Source organism: Mirounga angustirostris, unplaced genomic scaffold (genome assembly GCF_029215605.1).
Source record: "Mirounga angustirostris isolate CCGP_5_RB_7025 unplaced genomic scaffold, mMirAng1.0.hap1 SCAF_5, whole genome shotgun sequence".
NCBI classification, from domain to species: Eukaryota; Metazoa; Chordata; class Mammalia; order Carnivora; family Phocidae; genus Mirounga; species Mirounga angustirostris.
The window spans coordinates 136,145,506-136,161,320 of record NW_026991713.1 but is presented as its reverse complement, the minus strand read 5'-3'; the positions used below and the strand labels follow the sequence as shown (position 1 = coordinate 136,161,320).

At 43.7% G+C, this 15,815-nt stretch overlaps 1 long non-coding RNA gene across 4 annotated transcripts; it reads right to left on the bottom strand.

Moving 5' to 3' along the window:
• Positions 1-248: 248 nt before the first annotated feature.
• On the bottom strand, positions 249-8,623 carry LOC135364514 (uncharacterized). Of its 4 annotated transcripts, none has more exons than XR_010411750.1 (5): positions 7,816-8,623; positions 7,266-7,397; positions 5,584-5,701; positions 2,988-3,607; positions 249-1,604 (listed from the first exon to the last, which is right to left on the bottom strand). It is a non-coding gene; the product is annotated as an uncharacterized LOC135364514 (long non-coding RNA). The 4 variants fall into 4 exon arrangements; XR_010411748.1 differs by having other exon boundaries at positions 5,567-5,701; positions 7,816-8,622; XR_010411749.1 differs by lacking the exon at positions 2,988-3,607 and having other exon boundaries at positions 5,567-5,701; positions 7,816-8,547.
• Positions 8,624-15,815: the final 7,192 nt, after the last annotated feature.

Genomic DNA, 15,815 nt, shown 5'->3' with positions numbered 1-15,815 from the left:
TCAAAAATAGGGGAATGACTCCATAATATGGGCTGTTAACTGTTTGTGCTTCTACCCTACTGTTAAATTTTAATGCTACGTTTTCAAGGAATAATTAATAGCACGGAAATATAATCTTCATATTTTTGTGTCAAGTAAAACATGTGATACAAGATGATATTACGTAAGTACCAATTTTGTTTAAATATATACATATATATAGATACATACACACAGACATGAATAAAGAGACACACTGATATGGTAAGAGTATTTTATTCTGTTTATTTTCTTTATAATTGTTAATAAGTTTCAAATTTATCACAATAAACATGTGTTCTTTTTTATTGTCAGAAAACAAATTAGGGGAAAAGAGAGTAGGAAGGGCTAACTGGTTTGCAGAGGGTCAGACCACGAGTGGGTTTGTAGACCAGCCCATGTACCTTCCCACGTTGGGGAGAGTTAGAGGTGACCTCACTGAGAATATGTGATGTTTTTCTGCCTTCGGTTTCAACTTTAACTTTCAAATCAGTATGTCCAAGATTATATATTACTTAACTGATAACCAACTTGGTTCTTTTTTTTAAAAGATTGTATTGATTTATTTGACAGAGAGAGACACAGTGAGAGAGGGAACACAAGCAGGGGGAGTGGGAGAGGGAGAAGCAGGCTCCCCACTGAGCAGAGAGCCCGACACGGGGCTTGATCTCAGGACCCTGGGATCATGACCTGAGCCGAAGGCGGACACTTAACGACTGAGCCACCCAGGTGCCCCAACCAACGTGGTTCTTAAAAGGAGTGTTTAAATTCCCAGTTCTTATTAAGGGGTTGCATTCACTAGTTTAATGTTTAATGTCACCAAACTAAATGCTATCATTGCTGGCCAGGCTTGTCCTGCCCCATCTAAATCAAGCAGTTACTCTGGGCTACGTGATGAGTGCCAAGTGAACGTGCATAAATCCAGAGCATCCAGTGTTAACACTGACATTTGCCTCTAGAACGGGTTGTCAAGCGAATACCAGGATACGGACTGTGTTTCAGAGAAAGCAAGGGGGCTGGAGCCTCGAGTCCCAGCCCATATTCACAGCTTGTTCACCAAATCTCAACCCAGGCGCTTTCTTCTTAGCACACGCAAAGCAGACCGCTCAGCTTCCTTGCAGTTCAGAGAGGTTCTGTGGTCAGGTCTGGCCAATGAGACGTGAGCAGAGGTGCACCATCGGTCAGTCCCTGGCTGAGGGAATAAAGAAGCCCCATGACACTGTGCAACTCCTCCTTCCCCCAGTGCCAACCAAGGAGTCTACCATTGCCATGGCTGGCAGGGCGACTTGCTTTGGAGAACCACATCAGGAGCCCCCATACCTGGAGCAGATGCCCTCCAAGCAAGATACGGTGGTGGCTGCACATAGCAGCGGGGTTTCAATACTAACCTGTTATTGCAGCATACCCTAGTCTATCCTGAAAGATACACCCCACAAAGTCCTGTCCTTTCAGAAACCTTACTACAATGTCTCTCAAACAGCAGTGACTCGTGGAGGCACTTAAAACTCTGCTTCACACAGTCCTTGGAGAGAGAAAAAGGAATGTGATGGGACCAGGTGAAGTGCAGGACACGAAGAAAGAGTTTTCTGGATGGAAAAAAAAAAAAAAAAGACAAACTAAAAATAATCAGATAAAATAATATGAAAGACCCCTTCTAGCCCTGGGATTGTAATCTATGAGCAGTAAGTACAACTATGGGGTAAAACGTAAGAAGTGTGAATTTCTGTAAACTTGGGCAGCTTCTGTGGAGGGTTCCTAAGCAGCGGCCAGCATTGTCCACCCTGGCGTCCAGGGGGACACCTGTCAGCATGCCGTGCTGAGTAAAACTTAAATGCGTCCCTGGGATGATGGATGACGTTTTTAAACTACAACCCATTGGAATTTATTGAGTAATTACAAACCAGGGAATAGAGGATGGATGAGAAGAGAACACACTCATGCTGACTAGCTTTTTGTTTTTTGGTTTCTGTGGTTTTTTGAGTTCTATTATTTAGTCCTATGCCCTTGGCTGAGCAGATATTTACGGAACAGAGATTCACTTGGAAGGCAGAGAAGCGCCAATCCCACGGCTAGTCTGCCTTTCCAATGACAGGAGGGGAATGAGCGAGTGCTATTTGGTCCTTCATACAACATTTCTGTTGAAATCAACCTCCTGCTCTGTGAAATCCACCTGAGATGATTACAAAAGACACATGCTCTTTACCGAGTTATTAATGAAAACGGAGATTGACACCATCACAGGAATAGGATTTATTCCCAAGTGCGGTCATGTTTTCCTCCCAGAGCTTTGGCTGTTGGAAGGCTAAATATTCACAGGCATGTTTGCTGATCATATTAAAATCGTCTATAATTCTTTCCTATCAGAAAATTTAAGCAGTATCCTCTCACACCAGCCAGCATTTAAGGAGACTTGTAAAGGATGGTGGTGATCAACTTGAATCAGCCCTTAGAGCTTAACCTAATAAAAATTGGCTTCCAGGCCATGCATAATTAAAGGAGCATATTTGGAAGTCAAAAATGCAGTTTTTCCTAGAAAAATAGTATTAGTGTAGGGACAGACGTGTAAAATCCTTAATTCGACACCTCAAGGCACTCAAAACAGTCAAGTGCATGCCATTTAAGTAAGGAAGTGGGGGAAAGGGTTGTTTCTGAAATACCTTCAAAATGCATGTCTGATAAATTCAAAAGGAATTCGAACCTTTCACAGAAAAAAAAAAATTGAAAATGTTATTGTTCATCAATAAGCGTGGATAGTCACCGTATTTTTACATTCCAGGCTAGCATGGTATATAAATGAATAGCAGGAAGCCCCCCACCCCACCCCCGGGACCACATTGTAACCCGAGTAAAAACAGATTACGTTTCTTTGTCTCCCATGGGTCACATGTGCTGAGGAAAAGAGAGACACGGACTACCAGGTAATTTCATTTGGGGTGAACAGATGGCTTGTTTGTCACTCACAGACTCACCCAGAACAGGAAGTAGCTAAGCGCTAAAGCTCCCGGGGCTGTGCCAGGGGGAAGTTTGGTGGCACAGGGACAGCTCCGACCAGCAGCGAAGACCTCCTCGAGAGTGCTCCTCGTGAAGGGGGCGAACTGCCCGCCCAAAGCAAGACAGGTTCCGTAAGCCTCTCTCTCTCGGGAAACGTGAAACCACCCCCGGCCTCCGAGGACAAGAGACGAGGCCACCCTTTCTGGGTTCGGGCGTTTTACGGGACAAGTAGGGCCGGAGTGGGAGCAGACCGGTGGAGCAGTGCCTGTCCATCCCTCAGGACCAGCGGAGCGATGCGGCCTAGACGGCGGACTGGAGCACTTGGCAGGAGCCAGAATGCACCCGCTCAAATGCCAAGAGGGGTCAAGAGAAAAAGAAGAAGAAGAAAAGCCGCTGGGCCCCTGGAGGAGATGGGGGTGAGCCTGCGACCCCATGCCTTCTACAAGAGGCAGCTCCGCAGCTCTCGATGACTGCTCCACGGAGGGAAACACTGGCCTAGGTTTCCTGGTTTTCTCCAAAGAAATTGGAAATGTCATCTTAGGCGAAATGCCCTGCTCTTTAACTTAACAGATCGTTCAGCTTTTTAAAATAAAGGATGCTGTGGGACACCAAAAGGAAAAACAAAAACGGACATGTTCAGGCACAGTTAGCCTATGACACTCCACTCCCTGCTTCTGATCTCTGGCTTCAGGTGTGACACAGAAAGACCGGAGCTCAGAAATGCAACAAGAAGTCTCTTCAGTTACCATAATGGCCATGGAATGAAGGATAATTCTGTGAAAATGGCACAAAACAGGACGAGAAGAGCACACAGAGCAAGCGTGAAGAAAGAGGACCTGCACGGAGGAAGATGCGCACGTTTCCCGCAGCCACGTCCGAGTGTGGTGGCCCCGGGCCCGCGGGGAAAACACACGTGCAGCTACGTGCAGGGCGTCTTACTTGCTAAGGGTGTCTAGAAACATAATCGCATCTATGTTACCGTCCATCACATAATCCTTCCTTTTGTCCCCATAAAACCATGAATTAATAGCCAGGTGGCTTCCTGTATGTTTTCAGGCAGGAATACGATCCAGTTAAAAACCCAATAAACATCGACAACCAAGATTAGGTGTGTGGAGGGGCCTGATCAGGTAAGACCGCCCTTCATGGAAACTTGGGTGGGTAAGGCCAGATCTGTGAGGTTGTCCCAAACAATTCACACTCAAGACAGACATTGCTGAATTTAGGAACAATAGGGAAAGACGCATGGTTTGCTATCTGAGGTCATTTTTCCTAAATTGCTATTCTACTGATATTCAAGACAACCCCGTATGTTTAGGGGAGATCCCATATGTTTTAAGGAGAAGGTTCGTGTTTATTTTCATTTTAATAAAGACACACTGAGCTTTTACTTTAAACACAGCATGAAGGCAGGTAATGTGGAGTTATGAAAGAACAAGGCTGTGGGAATATAAGAAATATATAAAAGAATATAAGAAGTCTGCAGTGGCAGGTGAGAATGAAGACTACTTCTCTGGGAGAGGGAAGAATGTGGATGTCGTGGGCATGCAGGTGGGTCTGAAGCCACTGTCTTCGGCTGAGAGAGAGTGCAGGGGGAGGTGAGGGCGCTTGGCTGCTGCGGCAGGGGGAGGAGAGGGAGGGCAGCATAGGCACAGCACATCAACTCTCCCAAGGGCTCCTCCAGGAAAAGCCACACAGGAGTGGGGTCTTTGTCTTTGGGACGAGACCTGGGAGAGCAGGTTTGTCAACAGGCAGGAATGACCCTCGGATGGAGGGTAGACCGAGGACAGGGCGAGGACAGTCTCGGTTGTAGAGACCCAGCGCGTGCAGTGGTAGGACGCTGAGAGCTACTCCAGCCTGGCCTCCCACAGAAGCCCCCATTTCGTCCTTCCCAGCAGGAGGGCAGCGTGCACGCTGGTGGGGGTCGTGGGAAGACGAGGCCGTTCCTTTGTGGTTGCTTCTGTGCTGTGAGTCAAGGGGGATGTGCGCTTCTAGGATGACAGACAAAGGCTTGCTCTGTCTGCAGCCTTTTGGAAAATCTCTTCATTAAGTGCTTGGTATGTGTGCTATTTCCCTGGGTGTTCAGTCAAGGGCTGACCTTTTTCACTGAGGGCCAGCTAACCCTGTCCGTGGTTTTGCAACATCCCATGGTTGGATGGTTCACGGTGGCTATATGCTCCCAGTCTGAAAATTCTTTCCCGAGGCCTTGAAAGCCAGACTAGGGTCTTTCCCCAGAATGTAAAGAATGGTCTTCCTGTTTCTTAGTAAAGATACCTGGAGTTGCTTCTGGATGAACACTGAGCATGCCACTCGTGAGCAACACCCAGCTCAGATCCATGGGCCTCAGTGAGCATGGAAGAGGCCTTTCCTGGGGAGCTCTGCGTAGTTCCTGCCAGCCTTGGCAGAAGGCCATGTGCACCAGCAGCAACAGCATTCTCCTTCTCAAGTACCATGTACCAGTGCAAGGTAAGTCTTTTTTTTTTTTTTTTTTAATAAAGAGGTAATATAGTTTTTTAAAAAAAAGAGGCGACTTTCAAATGTCAGAGTCATGTCCCACCTGTATCACCTACTGACCAAGTTACCCATGCCTCCAAGCCAGTAATGTCTTCTTGTTGAGAGAATGTGTCTGTAAGCATTGATCCACACCAGGTAATCCCAAAAAGAGTTTCCTTCCTTTTTCCATCAGCTCTACCTGTCAATGTAAGATCGGTAAATTTGTTTAGAGAAAAGTGCTTTTTTACATTTTAAATAGAGTACAGAAGTCTTTTTTTTTTTTTTTTAAAGATTTTATTTATTTATTTGAGAGAGAGAATGAGATAGAGAGAGCATGAGAGGGGGAGGGTCAGAGGGAGAAGCAGACTCCCTGCCGAGCAGGGAGCCCGATGCGGGACTCGATCCAGGGACTCCAGGATCATGACCTGAGCCAAAGGCAGTCGCTTAACCAACTGAGCCACCCAGGCGCCCAGAGTACAGAAGTCTTGAACGGACAGTTCTCCAGAGAAGACATTGAGATGGCCAATAGACACCTGAGATGATGCTCAACATCACGCATCACCAGGGGAATATAAATCAAAACTATGATGGGATACCACCTCATACCTGTTGGAATGGCTAAAATCAACAATGCTAGAAACAACAGTGTTGGTGAGGATGCGGAGAAAGGGGAACCTCATGCACTGTTGGTGAGAATGCAAACTGGTGCAGCCACTCTGGAAAACAGTACGGAGGTGCCTCAAAAAGTTAAAAATAGAGCTACCCTACGATCCAGTAATCCCACTGCTCGGTATTTATTCAAAGAAAACAAAAACATTAATTTGAAGGGAAACACACACTCCTACATTTATTGCAGCATTATTTACAATAGGGAAATTATGGAAGCAGCCCAAGTGTCCATCGACAAATGAATGGATAAAGAAGGTGTGGTACATGTATATAATGGAATATTACTCAGCCATCAAAAAGAAAGAAATCTTGCCATTCTCAATGACATGGATGGAGCCAGGGGGTATTACGCTAAGTGAAATAAGTCAGAGAAAAATAAATACCATATGACCTCACTCATATGTGGAATTGAAGAAAAAACAAACAAAGAGAAAAAGAAACAAACCAAGAAACCAAGACTCTTCACTCTAGAGAACCAACAGCTGGTCACCAGAGGGGAGGTGGTGGGGGATGGGAGAAACAGGTGATGGGGATTAAAAGTACACTTACTCATGAAGAGCATTGAGTCATATATATGGAAGTATTGAATAACTGTACTGTACACCTGAAACTAATATAACACTGCATGTTAACTATACTGGAATTAAAATAAAATTAAAATTAAAAATTTTAAATACAATGCAATATTAAGGAAAGAAGATTCATAGCTCACCACGAACACACTTCAAGCATGCAAGTAATTAATGAGTTCATTTAAAAGAATTAAACGTACCTTCAACAGAGCATAAAATCAAAAGTGCAAGACTCTGCCCCCACTCTAATAACAATTTCTATTTCCCGAGGATAAACCATAGCTTATAGTTTCTTGCTTTGTCCACGGGAAAGGGAGGTAATGTATAAATTTACTTATGCACATATTCATATATTATCTCCTTATGCCAAAATAATTATTGGCCTTTTAAATTTAAGAATATATGTATTTGAAGAACAAATTTGCAAGACTCAAACTGCCTGATTTCAAGACTTATGAAGCTACCATAATCAACACAGCATGGTATTGGCATAAGGTTAAAAAGTAGATTGTGGAAACATACTAGAAATTCCAGAAACAGACCCTCACGAAGGCCCCTTGACAGTGCAACGTGGAAAGAAGTCTTTCAACAAACAGTGCTGAATAACCAGATCAGCACAACCATGGGAGAATGAATCTCAGATGTTAGCTCATCCTGTGGAGAAAAACATACAAACAAAAACATAAAGCTTCTGGAAGAAAACATAAGAGATTATCTTCACAACTCTAGGGTAAGTAAAGATTTCTTAGGACACAAAATGCACCAACTCTGAAAGAAAAGGAAAACAATAAAACAAATTTCATCATAATTAAATCTTCTAGGCATCAAAGGTTAAGAAAATGAAAAACTAAGCCACAAACTAGGAGAATACATCACGATCCATATATCTGCAAAAAGACTTGACTCCAGATACATAAAGAACTTCCCCATCCCAGTAATAATACTAAATAAATAATACCAAAAGATACAAAAAAGAGGAAATTCTTGAAAAATTAAAGGCACATATCTAACAAGCATTTCAAAAGGCTTTCCACATCATTAGCCATCAGAGAAATGCAGGATTAAAACTTACCGAGTCCTGACCTCAGTAGAGTGCTACATCATGTGCCAATAAGGAGGATGAGAAACAGGGAGCTCTCTTACACTAACAATGAGCGTGTCAAAGGGTACAACCACTTTGGAAAACTGGCATGTTCTTACAAAGTTAAACATGCCCCTACCTTATGACCCTGCAATTGTATCTCTAGGTATTTACTCAAGAGAAATGAAAACAATGTCCAGAAAAACACTTGCACAAGATTGTTTTTAGCATTTTTCATTCCTAGTAGCCCCAAACTAAGAACAATCCAAATTTCATCAACAGTGGAACAGATTAACTTTTTGTAATCATCTCACAGAATTGCAATACTCAGCAATAAAATGAGTAAGTTGCTGATACATGCAACAACATGGATGAATCACAAAGACACATTGCTCCAAGAAGCCGGACACAAATGGAAATGTTTTGTATGATCTCATTTATAGGAACTTCAAGAACAGACAAAACTAATTGTGATGATAGAAATCAAAATAGTTGTTGCCAATAGGGAGTGGGAATTTACTGGAAGGGACAAGAGGAGGAGTTTCTGGGATGATGGAAATGTCTTGTATCTTGACTGATACTGGTCATGGGCATATATATTCAGGACTCTTGATCTTAGGGTTGTGAGTTCAAGACCCATATTGAGCGTAGAGTTTACTTTAAAAAAATTACATGAAATTATACATTTAAGGGCGCCTGGGTGGCTCAGTTGGTTAAGCAACTGCCTTCGGCTCAGGTCATGATCCTGGAGTCCCGGGATCGAGTCCCGCATCGGGCTCCCTGCTCAGCAGGGAGTCTGCTTCTCCCTCTGACCCTCCCCCCTCTCATGCTTTCTCTCTCATTCTCTCTCTCTCAAATAATAAATAAAATCTTAAAAAAAAAAAGAAATTATACATTTAAGATCTGTGCATTTCTTTGTACATACATTTAAACCTCAATTTAAAAAATACATCAGATAAATCTTTCCATATCCAGACAAAGACCTTGACTTCATTGGTTAAAGCATTTTTTTAGAGGGGGAGAGAGGGAGAGAAAATCTTAAGCAGGCTCCACGCCCAGCACAGAGACTGACATGGGGCTCGATCTCATGACGCTGAGATCATCAGCGTCCTCATGACTCTGATTCTTTCAGAGCATGTGATGTTTTCTGATTTCTGTGACCATTGAGTAACACATCTTGCAAAGATTCACCTCAATTCTTAAATCAGTTGCCTCCTTAGAATCTGGCAAATACACAGAAGGGAAATACGTAAATTCATTTTCTTTACACATCCTTCATCTTGTTGATACATCTGACTTGGCTTCAGGAAGGTACTAGAAGATTTTTACAAGTGTACATTAGGTATTCCTTCTAGAAAAAAATGTGGTGGAATTTGTGGGATGAAATGGACACAGAACAACAAAATTAATCACTTAAGTAAGTCAGCAACCCAAATAATAGCTTTTGGAGAAGGGTGGCTGATGGCCTGCCTTTTGTGCTAAGTTTTTGAAGGGTAGAGATTTGCTTAATTTCAGGTGGTTGAGTTGAGGAAATGCATGAGAGACTGGGAGAAGACTCATAAAAGTGAGAACAAAATAGAAAATGCAAAGTCAGGGCCAGATGCTTGCCAGTATGAATGGAATTACAGTAATCATTTAGATGAGTTGGAGGCCAAAGATAAAAGCACAATAAATTCCCAGAAAACTAGATTACAGAAAGAACCATTCAAAATTAAAAAGCTGCAGAAATCACAAATTTGGAATAAAGGGTATTTGCTTTTTATTAAACTTATACATTGCATTTGCATTTATTTTAAGGCCCTCACTTAAGAAAAAACACAAGAAACTTTTATATGCACACATATGTGTGTGTGTATATATACATATATACACACATATAATTTTAAGTTCTCCTAAAATTATGTTCAATTTTTTTTATTTTTCCAAGTGTTTTCCCTCCCAGTGTGTTTAGTAGTTTTGTTGCCATGACAACCTGTTGTAGGATAACTCCTGTTTGTGTGTGCGTGTGAGAGACTGTGTTGTACTAAGGGTTTGTTGAGAAGATATGGTAAAATCCATCCTCCTTTAGGTCTCAGGGATTTTTAAAAGCCCATCAAAGGTTAACCAGATTGCAGAGATAGGAACCTGACAGTAGTGTGACCGTTTTCTTGATGCGGGAGCTTTACTCTAAAATATTTCCCGCGTGAATGGATGACGAAGCATTCGCTGCTAGTGAGTTAAAAAGGCAATGCTGTAACCATCTCCTTTATGACAGAATCGTACCCAAAGGGAAGGAACACTTTTCAGTTGAGCCAGCAGATCAGCATTTGGTACAAGTTGAGAACGTTTTAGAAAAATACTATTATCTGTGTGAGTGACAAAGGTACCAGGTGAATAAGATGAGAGAATCATCATATTCTGGCATCTCAATATCTTCTCTCTGAATCTGAGCTATGATTCCATAAAGGAGAGGTGAAAAACAGATTATTAAGCAGGAGATGGCTCTTTGCCAGTTCATCCTGAAAAAAACAAAGCACTTCTCTGCCCAATGCTGTCATTTTTCATAAGCACCAGGAATGAGTCAGAAAGTTGCAGCTGGATTCCCCACTTAACTGACCAGTGATTATGAAATCAAGATGGCTGAACTTGAGCATTTTATGTCTTTTTACAGAAAGACCTTTGGAAAACAATAAATGAAACATTAAGGTATACCACGATTGCCAAAAAGAGTATCCCCGTAAAATCTCCAGTAGAAATGCAAATACCATTTACTCTGGACTCTTTGCATGCTCTGTGTTATGAAGATCATACAGAATATCTTTGGAAACATTCCAGATTTGACTTCATTGTAAGTGCAATGTTAGGGAATTCATAATAACCATGTGCATTTAAACATTTTCCAAACTTGAAAATGTGGTTTGTTTTATTATAAAAGGGAACATATCGCAGTTTATAATGCATCTCTTTGCCTAAAGTTCTGTTCCATGCTAATGAATCAAAATATACTCCAATATGTTTTGAAATTTAAAGTGCCAAGCTGCTGTGTTATATTCCCAAGTTCCAAAGATAGGAGAAAGTGAGTAAACATGAAACTCTAGTTAATGTGTAGAATTCATTTTTCACCTCTTATTGCCATAGTTGGGCTAAATCAGATCTTCTGATGGATCATGCACATTACTACATAAAAATATTTTAATATTTTAATATTTCTATAGGTGTGTTTTCATTAGGAAATGAAATCATTAAATGACAGCAGTAAGAGGAAAAAAACGCCACAGAGCCAGATTGAGATGCATTATGGTAGCAGCATTCCAGAAGTCCAAACTCTTCCCATTGTGTCACCTGCCTCTGACCAAAGGACACAAGGACATACACTTTAGGAGGACGAAGAAGATAATGCCATCCTAGTGGGCTTAGTGGGTGTCTGAGGGAGGAAAACAGACCACAGGGAGAAAAAGCCAGGGCCTTCAATGATAAATTGCATCCTTTTCTTCACCAGCACTGCCTTTGGATGACACATAAGTGGCAATCACCCCTTCCCTGGTGACTCCGGGTATCATAAATCACCATATATTCATGCAAAATCCACCCAAACATTTCAGAGACCCTACTGAAATATTCCTTCCTCTCCCTGTTCCCATTTCTTCAAATCCAGAGCACGTGAACAACCATGTAACTTGAAGGAAAGTGATTTTTAACCAGGCTAAAAGGACAGCGATTCCGCCAGAGATGTGCTTAAACTATGGGCATATATGCCAATAAATTTCTGGGATCCAAGAGCTCTCTAGTAGTTACTCATTAGCTAGACTTCTTTATGTACGAATTCTCAAACCCAAACACAGGATACTCAATTTAATTTCTTTTATTGAGCCTCATTTTCAACAAATGGCAGAAACTTCATCTTGGCCAATTCAGGATGATCTCAGCCAATTTTAGCTGGGATTGTGCCCACATTTCAGGGATACATGGCTGCCAAAGTCTGGGGTGGGAGGAAGGAATCTGGTCATTGGACAAGGCTTCCCATGCACACTAATATCTTGTGAGATGCCTGAGATCCACTGTGTCTCCAGCCATTGGGTCCCACACACCGTTGTCCTCATCCCTGCAAATGCAAAGAATCTTCTTTACACATATTTGCCTGTCCCTCCTGGATACCAAAGAAATCGTGGCCGCTCCCTGCACTTTGCTGGATACAGTGCGTAATCTAGGATCTCCTTAGATGACCCTCACTCAAGACTGCAAGCCAAGACTGCGGTATTAGGGAAGCAGGGCAAAGGCCCTATCTCTGGAACACCCACGGGTATCTAACTCTCCTCCCCTCCCCCTCCCATTTCCTCCCTCCTCTCCTCTCCTTCTCTTTCTTTGCCTCTGGTATAAGGAGGTTTTAGATCCATTATTGAAACCAGCTCTAAATAACCAGGTACTCATGTATCTTTTACCTACATGCCATAAATCTTGACTTTCAAACAATATTTTCTTACTTTATTAAATCTTTTTAAAAAACTTTTATTTATTTATTTGAGAGAGAGAGCACAAGTGAGGAGGAGAGTCAGAGGGCAGAGGGAGAAGCAGACTCTCTGCGGAGCAGGGAGCCGGATGCGGGGCTCGATCCCAGAACCCCGGGATCATGACCTGAGCTGAAGGCAGACGCTTAACCGACTGAACTACCCAGGAATCCCTACTTTAGTAAATCTTACTAGTATTCTAAGAGATAAACACACACGAGTGGCTACTGTGAAGAAATCTTACTTTTATAAGAGAATTAAGAAGCCACTAGGACACTACCCAGTACTATCTCTAGTGATGCTCTTTATCTTTATTCCAGGACTCTGGGTAATATTCAGCCCTGACTGTTGCCACCAAAGCAGCAAATCCCCATTGGATCCTTTTTAATAATGCACCAATAAAGAAGCACTGTTTGCAAAGTCACTCACGTCTCCAAGCATGGCCCCCTTCTCCGGGCACCTCCTCGTAGTGTCCCATTTGTCTTCCCTGGTGTATAATCTGGAAGTGCTGTTCCATTGTGGCCATGCCCACATCCAAGGCCATGCCCCGGGACCATGTCTGACTGCCGTCTGACCTCTCAGGGCTGCATGGTCACTTTTTAAAGGCAGAAGCCAGGATCTTACCTCCCTGAGGTCAGTGACCATTGAAAGTTCTATGGCGACCTGACCAGAGCCACATTTCTCCCCCAGAAATCTCTCTGTCCCCTAAACCCTGTTCTTCTCCAGTCCACACACTCTGAGGGGGTGGGAAGCAGGTCTGTGTCCGCGGCAGGTTCCTTGATATGGAAATGCTGACACCCAAAGCAGCATAAGGCCAAGAGGGTGGTGTTCCCACCGGGGCCGGCAAGCCCTTGCAGGTAACCAGGACACTGGAAGTTCTCCTGTCCCTACTCTGGGTGCATTAGTCTTCTCTCAAGAAGCTTGTCCCTTTGCAACGAGCACTCCATTCCCAGAGCCCCCAACCCAGGGCTCTGAAATGAGCCGATTCTCGGGAGCTTGAGTTGGTAATGACATATGCTGGGTTACAGCCCGGATCTCCAATCCCAGCAGGTTCTCCTCGCTGCTCTGTGAATCCCACCACCCTGGGCCTTGACTGGGTCCTCTGAGAAAGGAGATGCTCTCAGCTGAGCCTGGGGCTATGAGCATCCTCCGGTCTCTCTCCAGCTTCGGAAATGCAACCAGGCAACCATTTCCCACATGTGGGGTCTCTCGGTGGGTAGCTTTGTCTTGGGAAACGTCTGTGTTCTGTCTGAGCAGCACAAAGGGAAGGGCCCATGTGCCCTAGGTCCGGTTCAGCCTTCCATGTGGGGCAGGCCAGCGTGCTCACCTAAGTCCAGGCTCCTTGCAAGCATCCCGGGCCTCCCCTGCTGGGCAGATTGGAGCGTGTGAGTTTGATGGCAGACAGTAGAGTCCCTCTGCTTGGGTGGGCTCAGTAGTCATATTTTTCTCTTGTGGATGTCCCTTTGCAGCAAAAACCCAGTGGCACAGATTACTCTCGTGCGCAGACTCTAAGAGGATGTCCATGCCAGCTTCTCACTCCTCCACAGAACGCTCTTCAAATCTCGAAATGTAAAGCACTCAGCAGTATTTCTGAGCTCACCTTCTGGTGGCCCCCCATCTTTCTTCTGTGTCCCCAGTTGTGCACGGGATCACGAATGCTGTCTGAATACTGACTCCAATTCTAGTCCAAGTTTTCCTCAACTAAGAACCAGAGAGACCCCAGGTGACATGAGTAACAGGCCATACAATTCAGGCACAGGGGAAATTTCTTATTCTTCCCTGTAATCAAGTTCAGATTCTGTTTAGACTCCCTGCTCCTCTGGGGATAGAAACCACCCCAGCCCCAAGTCATAGCATTCCCTAGGACGCCTGTGACCTAGACTCAGGATGAGGGAAGGTGTTTGGCTCCAACTTCCACATAGTCTCCAATATGGAGAAACATACATAAGACAGATGAAACTCTACTGGAGAAAAATATAAGGAAGAAAAATCTGTTTTCGTTCTACTGACACATAGTGAGCTACATGAGATATTTTTAAAACAAAATGGGAATTAGACATGGGGGTGGTTCTGTAAACCTGGACTAATTCCTATGCACACTGAACAATCCAAAAGCTATATATGGGGAAATCACAGAATATATTAAATACATAAGCTATGTGAAACATTTTAACCTCCTGGGTGAATGGTTATTAATAGGAAAATAGTAAATCATGACCAAAATAATTAGAATAGATTACTGCTAATAACACGGATCATTATTGCATCGACACATTCATAATGCAGGTCAAATAGCAGAGCCTGAAGGATAACAACTATGAATAGAAATAACCAAACATTATTATGTGAAGTTATAAGGTGAGCGTTCAACTACCATGGTGCGTAAAGGTCTTGCGAACCTGCATTTGCTAATGGCGCTAGGCTCTGGGGTACTGGAGGAAGTCAGCCAGATGTGGCCAGCACCTGCAGGGGACCTATAAAATCTATGGGCACCCTTCACCTGGAGGAGGCAGGGGCTGAAGATGGGGACATTGCAAAGCGGTCTGGCGGACAGGCTGTTGAGAGCCAAGAGAGATACTGAATGTGGGATTACCCTCAACAGTCTCCACTGACCACATAGTATGGTGGTCATATAATACCTCTCCCCAAAGTATTTCTTGTGAATGACTAAGCCCCATGAGATTCCCCTTGGAAAGAGACTGCATGGTCAGATCCACCAAGGAAGTACTGATGATAATGTCCACATAAGCTCGAGCCGAGGTGCTGGGGTGTGCAACTCTGCTTTATGTCATTCACCCTAGTATCTGCTGGAGGGATGGGTGCACGCAGCCTGCATTACTTTTTGCTCCTTTTGCTAGCATCCCGTACAAGTAATATCCTGAGCACCATGTTGGAAATGCGGTCTTAATCTCCATCCCCGATGGAGAGCACATCTTTTCCTTTTTTCAGTAAATTTACAGATTTGACACGCTGTGTGGTTTTATTTGTAAAACTTTGAGCAAAAGGTGGCCCAGTGATATGGTAGACTTCATCTCAACATAAGAAAATCCTCATAGCAACTTGAACACCCCAATCATAGCCTCTGTTTGAGGGTTATTCTGCTAGAAAACTGCCAACTCTGGTTCTCGATTCTGTCTTCCAGGCCCCTTATCCTGGTGTAGCTCTCTCAGTGATCGATCTGTCTCCAGCCCCGGTCTATGGCCTTTCCAGTGTGCTATGGATTTCCTGTGTGAAAAATTGTTATTTAAAACTGTAGCTGCTTCTGCTTCCTAGGAAAACTGCAATACTTCAAGGGAGATAGGAAATGTCCATCCTGCTCCCTCCCTGTGCTGATGCGGGGTGGGACAGAAGGGTGAAGTGCCTCCCTTGTGGAGGCAAGTGCATTTGGGCCCTAGAAGAGCAGCCACCTGGAGCGGTTTGGGCTATGGGTGCACGGGCGTCATCTGCCAAACCTGAGAGCATGGGAAGAAATCAGGAATCCTAAAGAGGGGGACAGGAGAGATTTGA